The sequence below is a fragment of the Carassius carassius genome, chromosome 36 (assembly GCF_963082965.1).
Source record: "Carassius carassius chromosome 36, fCarCar2.1, whole genome shotgun sequence".
In the NCBI taxonomy this organism is placed as follows: Eukaryota; Metazoa; Chordata; class Actinopteri; order Cypriniformes; family Cyprinidae; genus Carassius; species Carassius carassius.
The window spans coordinates 24,919,424-24,934,022 of NC_081790.1; the positions used below are offsets into that span (position 1 = coordinate 24,919,424).

A 14,599-nucleotide genomic window follows, 5' to 3' on the forward strand; every position below is an offset into this window, starting at 1 on the left:
ATCAAACCCACATGTAAAAACAATAGACACCAGAGACCCTTGCCCCCCCTCATCCTCGATACCCTGTTCTCGCCATCTCTCTCGATTCCCCGGGGCATCGCTTTCTTTCACCTAACATCCGTCTTTTTAAATCCAAATTAAACTCCTGCATCCATTACTGTAGTTGTAATAATGTTAGCAGTAATGCTAATAGGATTCTTAGCGACGCTAAAGATTTCACAGTCCTCGAGGTAGTGTTTTCTTTGCCGTTAATGTTGTAAGCTTTAGGCTAGCTGTGTGCAGTTATGTGTTTTGCAATGTGGAAGCTATTAGCCGACGTCTAATGGCATTTATTTTGACAGGTCATGGTTGTCATGGATTGAACAAAATAATCTTTTTCCTATTGTTGCAGCAACTGCTACGCTCGATGAAAATTGCTAAACGTTCCTTTGAGACAATATTTAGGCACACGAGGTGAACATATCAAGAGCTGCTTAGCCTATTTGAAGAAAATCAGCACTGAATCACGTTTCATTTGGTCTGCCTAAAAAGGCCCTTGCTGGAATATATGCAGCTTCCCAAATTCCCAAGACGCCTTTTTTTCCATAATCTGCCCGTAACACTGGGAAAGGCCACAAATCAAGGGTATATCTCAGTGAGAATCTATTGCCGAAGGGGGGAAATGACTTGATATACACCACATGGAATGGTGTGCAAGAGTTATTGTGTGCAGATGACCAGACCAGGGTTGATTTGTGACGTTTGTCAAAAGACCGTTCAGGCTCATTTGTGAAAATTAAACCCCACTGAGAAGAAAAAAAAAATGTTTCCCACTACATCAGCATTCCCGGTTCCGCTCTGCTTGTTTACTTCAGTTTTAGACAGCAGTTGGACAGTTTAGAGTTGGACAGTTGTGGCTGTTCGGTTTCAGCCACTGACCCGTTCCTGCAGAATGGACTCAGGTGTGACTGAAGCTGCTTAGCCAACCGCGGTCGGAAACAACAGATCTGCCGCCCCCTTCATACCTGGCTCGCGTGTTTGTGGGTAGACGACACAGTTTATGCTTCACTTGACCAGAACGGGTCAGAACTCTTGGGAGCCAGCTGTGGCTCCCTTATACACACTCATACACCTTTAAACCTCACTGAGCACACAGGCTCAATATGAACACAGGCTGATGAACCTGCTGGAGGATCTCATGTGCATTGGTCCCATGTGCAGTGAAAAGGCCCACTTCAAGACCATCAAAAACTACAATTATTACATTCCCACTAGGAGCAAATCTTCCGGCAGCTCATCTTTCAGTTTTGTTTTAGGGAGCCATAATAGTTCTCTATTAAGTTTTTTGTGTATATACAGTACAGACCAAAAGTTTGGACACACCTTCTCATTCAAAGAGTTTTCTTTATTTTCATGACTAAGAAAATTGTAGATTCACACTGAAGGCATCAAAACTATGAATTAACACATGTGGAATTATATATGGAATTATATACATAACAAAAAAGTGTGAAACAACAGAAAATATGTCATATTGTAGGTTCTTCAAAGTAGCCACCTTTTGCTTTGATTACTGCTTTGCACACTCTTGGCATTCTCTTGATGAGCTTCAAGAGGTAGTCACCTGAAATGGTCTTCCAACAGTCTTGAAGGAGTTCCCCGAGAGATGCTTAGCACTTGTTGGCCCTTTTGCCTTCAGTCTGCGGTCCAGCTCACCCCTAAACCATCTCGATTGGGTTCAGGTCCAGTGACTGTGGAGGCCAGGTCATCTGGCGCAGCACCCCATCACTCTCCTTCTTGGTCAAATAGCCCTTGATGCCTTCAGTGTGACTCTACAATTTTCAAAGAAAACTCTTTGAATGAGAAGGTGTCCAAACTTTTGGTCTGTAATATATATATATATATATATATATATATATAGCATTTATAACACTGTTGTTCTACATTAGAAAATGTGTAAATGTGACTTGACATGGCATATATCAAACCTCTGTGTTATCATTTAAGCATACAGATATACATTTTTATATATATCTGTATTGTTTGTCCTGCATATTTGTTCTTTTCAAACTACAATTTATGAATCTTTCTGCACTGGTGCAGAATTGTGATGCATTTGTGCAGCAAATTTTCCCTCCGTCCTACCCACTTAATAATCCTCCCACATATATTTCTTAGCATATAAAATCTTTTTTTTTTTTCATGAAGGTGAAAGTGTTTGGATGTTGTGATCTGATCTGATTGTGTCACTCCTGATCTCTCGTCGCATGTTTCTGCAGCCCAGAGAAATGGGTCATGCAGGAAAGAACAAAAAAATAAATAAAAAGGTGGGGAAAAAAAGAAGAAAACAATCTAATTTTGGTATGTATTCTTGGCAGCTACACATTTTCTCACAAGCTCAATGACAGCGTCTTGATTATGACTTATTATTTCTCCTCAATGCGTAACCTAAAGAAAAATAAATCCGAGTTCCGCCTTTTCCCTCTGAGTTATTTAGCTTGGTTAATAAGGGCTCATTAGCGCGCACTTCTTTCAACGAGCCGATTTGATTTCACACCAGTAATTAGTCTGGCTATGGCTAATTCTGCTTGTTTTGCATTGAGAGTGATGCTCTAATTAGATACGCAAAGAACACAGCTAATCCAAATCTGTGTTAAAAACACTAATGAACCCTTATTATGCTGTTAAAACAACTAATTTCATATTTACTAAGATTCGGGATTGCAAACAACATCTGTAAACAAACAATATCCACCCTCGGCATTTATCGATGGATATATTTGACCGAATCGCCCGACTGCAGGTTGTCGTTAGTTCTTTCGATTTATTCGCACAGGCAGGGGAAATACCACAAATCATAACCGCTCACAGAATTCGTAATGACCTCCACTGGGCGCTTCGATTTACGCCACATATAGAACGATTCATTATTTATCTGGATCTCTTTATTTGTTTTATTTGAACCGCTCCCTCATGCATTCATGTATGTGTGTGTGTGTCTAACATGCTGTATAACATTAGCGACTCCTCAGCTGGGCCATATGTTCCTCTCGGCCTGTCCCTCTCCCGGACTGACCTTTCATCGGCTCTGTAAGATTATTTCCAATACTTTAATCCCATCTCATTGACATGGGCACAAAGCACACTGACATCTAATAGACGCCTCCTCACTTTCTCCTTTCTTTCTCTCGGTTTAATCACTTTCAGTTCAGGCCCTCCACCCCCCACCTTCCTCCACTCCAACCCCTGCAGCCCTGGACGTCTATTGTTCACGTCTCATTTTAATCCAGACCCTCCCATCTCACTTCTGTTTATGTACAGGGTGCCAAAAAAGCCTTGTATAAGTAGCCGTGTCCCTAAAATTAGCGTTAGGAGAAACCTAAACCTTTTATTTTTATTCAAAGGGAGCTGTGTACTTGCTTTACATGATGGATGGTAGCATGTCAATCGAAGTGCTTTCCTGTCGGCCTGTTTCAAACCTCTCCACTTACCGGTCGCCTATTGTATCTGTGATGTTAGATCCTCTGGCGCAAGAGGGGTACAAGAACGGGTGTGTGTTTTCTCAAACGCACCACCAGAAGTTACTTGTCATAGGCCTTAAGATGTTTCATCTTCCCCTCTCAGAGGAAGTAGTTCTCTATCCACTCTGGGATCGCACGGGCTCTCGCGGTGATGCTGTGAGCCCACGCTGAGGGATGTCAGAAGCTGTCAGAGGGCCGGCGAAGAATGGAATGTGAAAGTTCCCGTGGATACCGTGGGACTTCCTGTACCCTCAAGACAAGAGTCGGTTCTCAGCCCCTCTTGGCTGGCTTGACTCTCAGCGCTCAGAGCTCAACATCTGGATCTCTGTTCTCTAACCAAAACAACATTCGCAGAGCTGATGGAGGGAAATGGGTCACCATGCCCTTGAATTTTACATTTAATGGCCTGCTGAAAAAGTGCAGCTCTAAGCTAAAAGTTCACGGCGTGCAGGCAAAATAGATCTCAAATCACATTAGCTTGCTGTGCATTATCGTGATTCTTTTTGCGAGAAATCTGAAAAAGTAACTTTTTTACCTGTTTTTGCCTTAGAGTTAAAAAATGAATTAAAATGTCATTTATATATAACTTGCGCCGAATGATTTTTTATTTTATTTTTGTGAGAAATATGATCAAGTAAAATGTTTACAATATTTTAGGTCTGATGTTGCTTTTTGCAAATTTGGATACATTTAGGAATAATTCAGTGTTGATAAAAAAAATCAAACTATGTGACACTTATTTCAAAGAAAGATAGCCAAAGCACTTTACAAGCAAAACATTTAAAAAAGAAGAAGCATGTTAAAGGTGAAGTGTGCAATTTTAGCATAAAATTAAATTAAATTAAATGAAAAAAAAAAAAAGGTAATATGCATATATTTGTAATTGCGACTTTATATCTCACCGTGGCTTGTAACTGTTATTGCACTTTTATTTTTTCATAATTTTAACGTACTGTAATTTCACACTAAATTTGGCATTATTTCTGAAAGTTGGGTCTATATCTCTCAATTGCGACTTAATATATCATCGTTACTATTTAATGTTTTTGTGAACTGGTGGCTAGTTCATATGATATGGAATTAGATTTAAAAACTCCCCCTGCCTGGTTATCAAACATTATCATGTTTATAATTCATGTGCTGTACTATACCTGTGGTTACTCCTTTGCGAACTCCTGTTAAAATCATTAGTTCTGTCCATCATTTGTTTACAGATGTGTTCTAATGCAAGACATTCATTCAGGTGCCCCTTAAGTGCCCAAATACTTTATGAAGCAATCGTCTGAGAGTATAGTTCAGACCACACCAGCAGGATACTACTGTGACATTAATGGTTTCATTAGCCCTATCTATGACCCAGCACACGATTGTCTCAAATTAGGCTGAGGCGACCATTGTTGAATTAATCCAATCCAGATTGGCCTATTGAAGAACGAAGAAATGCAAAAAAGGCTTTTAGTGGCTAGTGTGAGAAAGAGTGGCAGAAATCAGCAAGGAGTGAAAGGAGAGAAAGAGGCGAATATCCGTGGTTTGTTCGAATGTGTCTGCTTGTCAGTGTAGCGCTGTGAGGTTCTCAGTGCCAGCTCTTTGTGACAGCCTGCGTGTGGGCCACTTAATCCCAGCCAGGAAAGACGATAATAACAGTGTCGCCCCCTACCTCTCCAAGTTAATATACGGTTAACGACTTCTAGTTCTCTGCCGAAAATCCTATCATGCGCCTGGTTGACCCCTAAAGCAGCGTGCGCGTTTGTCTGCATGTGAGCGTGTCCATCTCTCTCTGTCTCAACTTACTTTTCACTAAAACATCAGCTCACTTTCTTTCTTTCATGGTTTTTTCTTCCTTCTTGCTGTTCGATGCTGTTTTATTTGGTTTCTATTGAGCAAATCTTTTGAGTTTTTTTGCTGCTGAGATACAGTATCACTTCCTTGCATTGCGCAAAAGTTATCAGTAGCTAAAGTGTGCCCTCAGAATTCTCGTCTCCCTCACTGCCTCGAAACAGACGATTAAGTGTGTGTGAGAGCTGTCAATCAAGCTGTCTGAATTCAGCTGTCAATCAGTCAGCCTCTTTAGCTTTCCTATTAGCATCTGAAGTAGAGGAACAGATTTTAGGTGGCTCATTAACCCTGGACTTAGTTCATGTTTAAGTCTACTGTACTTTAAGAATCTCGCAATGAATTAACTATTTTTAAAGCCGCATGAATGAGTTCAGATCGAGTTCTCATTTGAAAGTCTGCGACTGAGAGCAAACCTCAGCTTTTCTACAACCCGAATTCCAGAAAAGTTGGGACGTTTTTTAAATTTTAATAAAATGAAAACTAAAAGACTTTCAAATCACATGAGCCAATATTTTATTCACAATAGAACATAGATAACATAGCAAATGTTTAAACTGAGAAAGTTTACAATTTTATGCACAAAATGAGCTCATTTCAATTTTGATTTCTGCTACAGGTCTCAAAATAGTTGGGACGGGGCATGTTTACCATGGTGTAGCATCTCCTTTTCTTTTCAAAACAGTTTGAAGACGTCTGGGCATTGAGGCTATGAGTTGCTGGAGTTTTGCTGTTGAATTTGGTCCCATTCTTGCCTTATATAGATTTCCAGCTGCTGAAGAGTTTGTGGTCGTCTTTGACGTATTTTTCGTTTAATGATGCACCAAATGTTCTCTATAGGTGAAAGATCTGGACTGCAGGCAGGCCAGGTTAGCACCCGGACTCTTCTACGACGAAGCCATGCTGTTGTTATAGCTGCAGTATGTGGTTTTGCATTGTCCTGCTGAAATAAACAAGGCCTTCCCTGAAATAGACGTTGTTTGGAGGGAAGCATATGTTGCTCTAAAACCTTTATATACCTTTCAGCATTCACAGAGCCTTCCAAAACATGCAAGCTGCCCATACCGTATGCACTTATGCACCCCCATACCATCAGAGATGCTGGCTTTTGAACTGAACGCTGATAACATGCTGGAAGGTCTCCCTCCTCTTTAGCCCGGAGGACACGGCGTCCGTGATTTCCAACAAGAATGTCAAATTTGGACTCGTCTGACCATAAAACACTATTCCACTTTGAAATAGTCCATTTTAAATGAGCCTTGGCCCACAGGACATGACGGCGCTTCTGGACCATGTTCACATATGGCTTCCTTTTTGCATGATAGAGCTTTAGTTGGCATCTGCTGATGGCACGGCGGATTGTGTTTACCGACAGTGGTTTCTGAAAGTATTCCTGGGCCCATTTAGTAATGTCATTGACACAATCATGCCGATGAGTGATGCAGTGTCGTCTGAGAGCCCGAAGACCACGGGCATCCAATAAAGGTCTCCGGCCTTGTCCCTTACGCACAGAGATTTCTCCAGTTTCTCTGAATCTTTTGATGATGTTATGCACTGTAGATGATGAGATTTGCAAAGCCTTTGCAATTTGACGTTGAGGAACATTGTTTTTAAAGTTTTCCACAATTTTTTTACGCAGTCTTTCACAGATTGGAGAGCCTCTGCCCATCTTTACTTCTGAGAGACTCTGCATTCTCTAAGACAAAGCTTTTATAGCTAATCATGTTACAGACCTGATATCAATTAACTTAATTAATCATTAGATGTTCTCCCAGCTGAATCTTTTCAAAACTGCTTGCTTTTTTAGCCATTTGTTGCCCCCGTGCCAACCTTTTTGAGACCTGTAGCAGGCATTAAATTTTAAATGAGCTAATTAAGTGGATAAAAGTGTAAAATTTCTCAGTTTAAACATTTGCTATGTTATCTATGTTCTATTGTGAATAAAATATTGGCTCATGTGATTTGAAATTCCTTTAGTTTTCATTTTATTAAAATTTAAAAAACGTCCCAACTTTTCCGGAATTCGGGTTGTATGAGAGATAGATGTTTGCAATTCATTTTCAGAGATTTGTCTTATTCCTGAGAGTATGTTGAGCTCATGTTGCACTGGGAATGGTTGTTTACTGTGGTAAGGTGTTCTGCGTGTTTGCGTGAGTGTGTGAACATCGGAGCTCTGATGATCAGGGCTTCCTGCTAAATGAGATTTTGACCTGAGCTCATAATGGCAGACAGGATGGACCACTCCTAAGGCATTTGATGTCACTTCCTTCTTTCTGCTATACTTGTTTGCAGGTGCAAAAGAAAAAAGTGTGCGAGACATGCAGCTTGTTGTCAACATGTTTTTCCATATAATGATATTTTAATTAGATTTCTTTCTCTGTAGGTGGCGATTATTCCTCAGACACTCATTTACAGTCTGTTTACGTCTCAATTTCTATTTACTTTATTTACTAAAATAAAAATGTATGTATTGCATGCATAATTCTATTTTAAAAGTAGCTTGTGAAACTATGCATTATGCATTCAACAATTAATGATTCAGACGCAAGTATGTTACATTGTTGTCACATGATCTATAATGTTGCATACTTAATTCAACAAGTTGCATATAATTATCATATTGCATTTTATGATATTTTGCACTTTAATCCATTTTTGTTTTTCAATTACTAAATAATTTCACTTCCAGTTTTTCTGCAACATTGTAAAATGGAAGGTCAGATTTTTTTGTATTGCATTGTTGGAGACAATATTCCCCACAGTGCTCTGTGTTTTCAAGCGGCACATTCAGTTAACAGGTAACTCAGATATTCTATGCAAAAGTATGCACACTGTGCATAGTATATATACTGTATACTACAGAAATTGCATGATGAGTTGTTTGATAGTATGCTATTACTATCATGACTTCTGAACAAATTATACAAGTCCAGACATATTAGAAGAAAAAAAACTGCACTTTTTAATAAATTATGCATATTGGTTAAAATATATTCATATATTAAATAGTTATGAAATTATTTTAAATATGATACATATGATATTTTAGAATTTAATTTAAATTTCAATTTAATACTTTTAGTTTCCTCTACTTAGTCAAAACTGGCACCATTGTTTGTTTTGCATTGCAGAATTATACTACTAAATCTGTAAGCTACTTATTATTAAATAATTCTATTCAGACTAAAACACTAGCCTACAATTCAGAGCAGTAATTTAGACTTCTGCTTAGTTTGATGTTGGGGCCAATCTGGACCGGAGCCTCTCTGTTGGTCTTCCCCGTCTAGCATGTGGGTGGCTGTATTTATTCAATGTGAATTTTAGGGACTGTAACTGAATAATTTATTAATGTATAATGTACGGGATCCGCAAGCTCTCTGTATCCCCGCTGTGTTTTGAGTGTCTCCTTAGCTGGGATCCCCCTGTGCTTGGGGCCCATTGTTGTGTTTCGATTCCACTTCCTGTGGGGAAAGGTCACCCGTGGCTCTGAGAGAGAGAGAGCGAGAGAGAGCAGTGAATTATTCATGCCATTGACTTTGTGTCAGAGAGAAAGAGGAAAAAAAACTAAGAAAGAGAGAGAGGAAGAACTGAAGATGTTTTATTCATTTATCCTATTTTGAATCCCTTTTTGCACCTTCCATCATTAGAAAGCTCAACATTTACATTTGATGCTAATTCACGATAAGCCCCCAGATTCCACCCGAGCATAATTCTCACACAATAGAGTTTTTTTTCACTCATTTTTAAAAATTCAACTATAATATGGCAAACTTGTAATCTGTTCCTTGATTACAAAATTACAAACTCCCAACTAAAGCAGTTTTGAATGGCTTGTTTGTGAATTAACTGCCATAAAAACAGACAAACCAAACCCAGTACCTTTACATTTGCACCTAGTGTTTCTCTGCGGTGGGCCTAACCAAGTGCCCTGAGGCGGTGTTTAAAGGGGCGGCATGCACACACAGTTCTCCTGAGCCAACCTCTTGGAGCTATAAGGACTGGAATTGAAGAAGTGTTATGGAGAAATGGCCTTGCCCCGGGATATGATGCACACAGATGTGTCCCTGTGTCCCTGTGCGTAACCAGCCCCCCCATTATGCACTGGGCAATCAGCCCACTACAACAGCCAGTGTGGAAAGAGCGGTATGTGTGAAATGTCAGGTCTTTGTCTTTGTCTGCAAAAATACCTTTATTGATTTTTTGTTTGTTTGTTTGTTTGTTTATCATCTTTTAAAGGCATGTAGCATGAAGTACCTTGGAGTAACATGTACTGTAAAAACCAGTGGGGTAGGTTTGGCTAGATAGTGTCAACTGTTAAATCAGCTAAAAATATAATAATATATATATATATATATATATACATACATACATACATACATACATACATACTGTACATATATATATTTACAGTACAGACCAAAAGTTTGGACACACCTTCTCATTCAAAGAGTTTTCTTTATTTTCATGACTATGAAAATTGTAGATTCACACTGAAGGCATCAAAACTATGAATTAACACATGTGGAATTATATAAATAACAAAAAAAGTGTGAAAAAATGAAAATATGTCATATTGTAGGTTCTTCAAAATAGCTACCTTTTGCTGGTCTGTTTTTTTGGTCTGTACTGTATATATATATATATATATATATATATAAAAACATAATGTGTTTAATATGTCAGTTTACCTTGATGGATATACCATTTATAAAATAGTCATTAAATTGAATGGTATCGAAATTTTTGAAAATCAGCATGAATATAAAGGATACATCAAACTTGGCATATGTGCTTTAAACTAAAGATTTATCATTGTCATGTAGTAAGACTTTTTTTTTTAAATTAATTAATACTTTTATTCATCAAAGATGCATTAAATTGATCAAAAGGGATAATAATAAATGTTTCTTTAGCACAAATCACCTTATTAGAATGATTTCTGAAGCATCATGTGACACTGAATACTGGGGAAAGGATGCAAAAATGTCAACTTTACATCACAGGAATATTAATATATATTACAATAGAATACATTTTTACATTGTTTTAACACTATTTCATATTTCATATTGATTATTTAATATAATTTTATTTTAATTTTTTATCAAATAAACGACACCCTGGTGAGCATAAGAGACTTCTTTCAAAAACAATAAAAAGTTTTACAGACCCCAAACTTTTGAACAGTAGCGCACTTATAATTGTACCATATACAATCACGCCAAAGTACCATGGTATTACCATTCGATACCGCCACTATGTGGCCACAATACTTTTTTGTGAGCACAAGTAGGAACATCTACTGCATCTACTGGCTGATAAAACTGTGGTTTGGATTTAGGTGCCAATGCAAAGAGCTACTCTCACTTAATGGTCATTAATATCACTGCCAGAACACCCCTCTCTTTACCTGACCTGAGAGTCCACGTATCCATGAATGAGCTGCTGTGTATCCCCCACCCCACGGTTCCCAAATCACCACCCAGCGCCCGACCCGGTGAGTTTGCATTAGCAATGCCATTAAAATGAAATGGACGCTGTTGGCCAGGAAACCCAACTACCCTTTTGCTCAATAGACAGATTCAGACACGTCCCTCACCCCTCCCGGTGTAATGGCCACATATAATTTCCCATCGCGAGGCTGCGTGTGTGTGAGCCTGTGCACATGTAATTTCATTAGGCTGGTAAGTGGTAAACATTCCTTGCTCTGTTTTTTTTTTTCTAACGTAATTTAGCAGAACTCTGTGTAAACATCGCTGCCATATTTTGCTGCCGCAAGGAGGGCTGTTTTGAAATCACACTTTTGAAGCGTTGCTCAGACAGTTCTCCGTGCAGTCAGGACTTCAAAAGGCCGCTCTAAAGATGGCTGTCCATCAATGTGCCATTAATTTCCATACTGCCTGCTCCTCCATCACTTTAGAGGGAAGTGCGCCAGATGACACTTGAGATTTTAACTTTGCAGACTTTGACAGGAGGCTCCAAAGGGGTATGATCCACTTGCTTGCTCTGGTAGTCTCGGGTCGACGACTGGTCTTTTGGTACCGGTCTGGTCTCGCAGTGACAGCGGGGGTCTGGGGACAGCTGGACCTTGGGGAATGGGTTGACTGTCACCATCCAGGCAGGGCATGATGGAGGATGCCGCGGTAGCTGTCAGTCTTGACTGTTTTGTTTGTGCACACAAGCCATTCTTCTGCAGATAAAATGATAAAGTCATGAAAGAGCAGACGGAAGCCCCCTGTATATTCATCTCCACCAGTTGGTGTCCTCTTGCAGATACCTGTGCTTTTTTGCAGTTATGTTAAGAGGAAGGTGACATCGAGGTGGCCTTATTATTCTCCACCCTGGAGGTGTCTGGAAATGTGTATTTATGTAATAAGCTTCAGTGCCAGCGCCTCCAGCTAGTAGGTCCAATATAGCCCTGAAATTCTTTTTACTTGCCTTCTTCCTCGATTTAGCTTTTTTGTAAGAGAAAACCCTCTGGGAACGTTGGGGAACGATGATTGACAGGCAGTTTGCAGCTTCACCGTCACTTGCAGAACTAGACCCTAGCCCCTGGTGAATTCCTCCCCAAAAAGTTTCCAGCCTCCAGAGTTCAACATCTCAGTCGGTGGGGAAACTTCAGACCCATAACAGTTATTAATACAGGTTGCAGGCGAGTTCAAGCCAACTGGTCGCGCTGAGAATGTAAACAAGGTGTAGATATTGGTTAGCGAGTCAGCACTCCGGGCTGCACTGAGAGAATCTAAAAGTGGGGGAAGGCTCTGGATGTGGTGGTCATGCATCACTTCATTATTAATAGCAGGGTCTGAATAAAAACGCAAACCTTGTCAGATTTAACGGATGGCTGCGTACACACGGTCGGCCCATCAAAGTCAGGCGGTGGGGTGCTGGAAGACCAGGGCGCCGCCAACCCTAAAGGAATGCGTGTGTGTGTGTCTCTCGGTATGTTTTTACGGCACTACCTTCAGGAGGAAGCGAGTGGTAAGGGTTGCCAGGAAAGAGAGCTCATGCCGTCAAAGTGATGTTGCATGATAAAACATGCCCTCTTTTTCTCGCAGAATACAATATTATCCAACTTATATAGAGACAAGGACAAATTTCCAAATAGTACAAAGTGCATCATAAATAATATGTATATTAAAGCTATATACAATGCTAAAAGTGATTTTCAAACATGTAAACATATATGTAAATATTATTGGAGTATGTTTTACAAGGAAATTCAAAGAAATTTAAAAATTCACTTTTAATTCCATGGGCCCTATCATACACCTGGCGCAATGCGACGCAAGGCGCAGAGCAAGTGTGTTTGCTAGTTTCAGTCTGGCGCCTTTCGCATCTTCCTGTCCAGCACCACGTCGTTTAATTAACAAATGCAATTGCACTCATTTTTGTGCCTATGGGCGTGCTGGTCTAAAAAATTGCTGGCACATTGCTTTTTTAAGGAGCTGAAGATAGACTGTGTCATAGACCAGCTCAAACCTGGTCTAAAGTCTGGCGCAATGTTTTTTCTTTGTTATTTAAAGAGCGTACAGCTGCTTATTAAACACAGGGACGCACAGCAGCACACAAACATGCCAAATATTAAAAATTAAAGGATTGTAATCCATAAGATTTTTTTTGTAGGCTAAATATATATATAAGTATATATATATATATACCTACATGTCATAATGGATAGTCATCGCATGTATCAGAATTAGGCTATTTGCTTGCACACGAACAGCTCCGTTTCGTCTCGGAGACGCGTTCTGTCTTTGAGCTTGCCAAATTCCGCCGTGTAAATAGCAAATCTGTCATGGCACGAGCGCAACTGGCTCTTAAAGGGAATGGAAGATGAGGCTCTGATTGGTTTATTGCACGTTACGCCCAAAAAACACCCATTACTCACTAAGAGAATAGGGACAACCTGTTTAGACCATCCGCCAGGCGGGCCAACCGTTTTTCCGTCGTTAAAATAGCAAAAGTGGATTTGGACATGCCCTGAGTGCACCTGTACACTTTGCATTTAGATCGTTAAAATAGGGCCCCGTGTGTTACTTGCAATTTCTTTGTGATCATTTGTGACATTTATTAGCAGCTTCTGAGTGAAAATTATTTCAAAGGAAGTCCTACACCATTTTTAGTGTAGGCTATATGGCTGTTTAAAAAAATAAACTTTTGAAACACAGGATATTCTGTTTGATCTGCATGAATGTACATCACAGTAGAATTTCTCTTACTTTTTGTCATTTTTCATTTTTTAAAGTCATCATTTCCATGCAGTCATTTCCACCACATCTCAAATTATCTATTGTGCTCAATAGCATTCTGTGATGTAAATGACAGGGTGGACATGACATGTTTAACATTTTATAACATGATTGACTTTTTTGTGTGTGTGTCTTGCTAAGGATAATTTAATACCCAGCATTTTATGGATTCCAAATATAGGGACGTTTTGTGTACTCTTGATTGGAAATAACGCACAATAGAAAATCTTGTTCAAAAATAAATCAACAAATTTAAAATGAGTTCACAAATGAATTCAACTTTTTCATAATACATCACATCTCATATATTTCGTATAATCGTCATATTTAAAAATGGATGTAAATCATCTGACATTAAATATTGAGAGGGATTTTGCCTTTGTTAAGATGATCATACTTTTTAACATTATAATTCCAATTTGACAAGCATAAAGTAATAAAATCCATTAAAAATAGTCATTTGAAAAGTAACAAAATAGAAATTGTAAAAAAAAGAGGTTACAAGTTTTAATATGGTCTTTATATAACATTGACATCAGTTTGTTTTAATAAAAATAAATCCCAAAATTGAAGAAACAGAAATAAAACGTCTCATGAATAATGTTTCACATGAACTGTAAAAGCTTCTATTGAGCTTACATACGCACTTGTTTTCCTGTTGCTTCACATTATTTGGATTCTTCTCAGCTAGAACCACATTGTAACATAGCTTACTTAAAAAGCATAACCCAGGCGTAATATTGTTTTATCAAGCTCTCCATGGCCTATAATATGATAGATTTCTTGGTCCTTTTGATGGCCTCATTGGGTGAAGAAAACTCTTTAAAGTGTGTAAGGATGAGCAGGAGCGAGCCAGCCTGGAGCTCTAGAATGAGCCACTGGTTCAGGGTGGGGGACTCCGTGTGTTAGTCTGTCTGGACCGCTTTACCGCTGGGTAATTAACAGGCAGCCGACACCGCAGTCATCTCTGTGGAAGATTGCTCATCTCTCTCTTGATCTCTGCCTCTCTCAGAC

General features: G+C 39.2%; 1 protein-coding gene across 3 annotated transcripts in view; it reads left to right on the plus strand.

Moving 5' to 3' along the window:
* LOC132117474 (transcription factor COE1-A-like) overlaps window positions 1-14,599 on the plus strand; it is a 115,280-nt gene that overhangs the window by 15,184 nt on the left and 85,497 nt on the right. The gene's annotated exons all lie outside the window — the stretch shown is intronic.